Genomic DNA, 760 nt, shown 5'->3' with positions numbered 1-760 from the left:
GACTGTTTGCAGTTCTGGCTTATTCGCCAGCCCCCAGTTTGCTGGGGGGGGGGCTCATGGGTCACGTCTCCTTTCCATGTCCTCAGTTATCCCACTACACCTTCCCGTGTCAATTTGTGTGTATCTTTACAGTCAATACCCTGTCCCACCCAATCACATGAGGTGATTCCAGTGAGGATCTGTTCCTTGTAACTAAGGTTTTTAATGAACATTCCAGATTGAAACCCAGGCCTTCTTTCCCTGAGTCCAGTGCTCTTTTCACAATTTCAGGGCTAGGGATGTTGCCTTTGTGCAGATTTTAGCAGAGGGCCATGCAAAAATGGTGCATATTAAATGTATTTAATGAAAATGAAAAGAGCTGTAACTGAGTATGAATGGGAGGAAACAGCCCGTGAGGAACACCAAATCCCCTCTCAATTTAAGCTAGACCAGTAGGACTTCCCTGGTGGCGCAATGGTTAAGAATCCGCCTGCCAATGCAGGAGACACAGGTTCGAGCCCTGGTCCGGGAAGATCCCACGTGCAGCAGAGTAACTAAGCCCATGTGCCACAACTGTTGAGCCTGTGCTCTAGAGCCTGCGAGCCACAACTACTGAGACCGTGTGCCACAACTACTGAAGCCCACGTGCCTAGAGCCCGTGCTCTGCAACAAGAGAAGCCACCGCAATGAGAAACCCATGCACCGCAACGAAGAGTAGCCCCACTCACCACAACTAGAGAAAGCCCGTGCGCAGCAACAAAGACCCAACGCAGCCAAAAAA

This window comes from Aethalodelphis obliquidens, unplaced genomic scaffold (assembly GCF_003676395.1).
Source record: "Aethalodelphis obliquidens isolate GAN/ISIS:26980383/991018 unplaced genomic scaffold, ASM367639v1 scaffold4, whole genome shotgun sequence".
NCBI classification, from domain to species: Eukaryota; Metazoa; Chordata; class Mammalia; order Artiodactyla; family Delphinidae; genus Aethalodelphis; species Aethalodelphis obliquidens.
The sequence above is the reverse complement of the archived record's forward strand: the minus strand, read 5'-3'. Positions refer to the sequence as shown.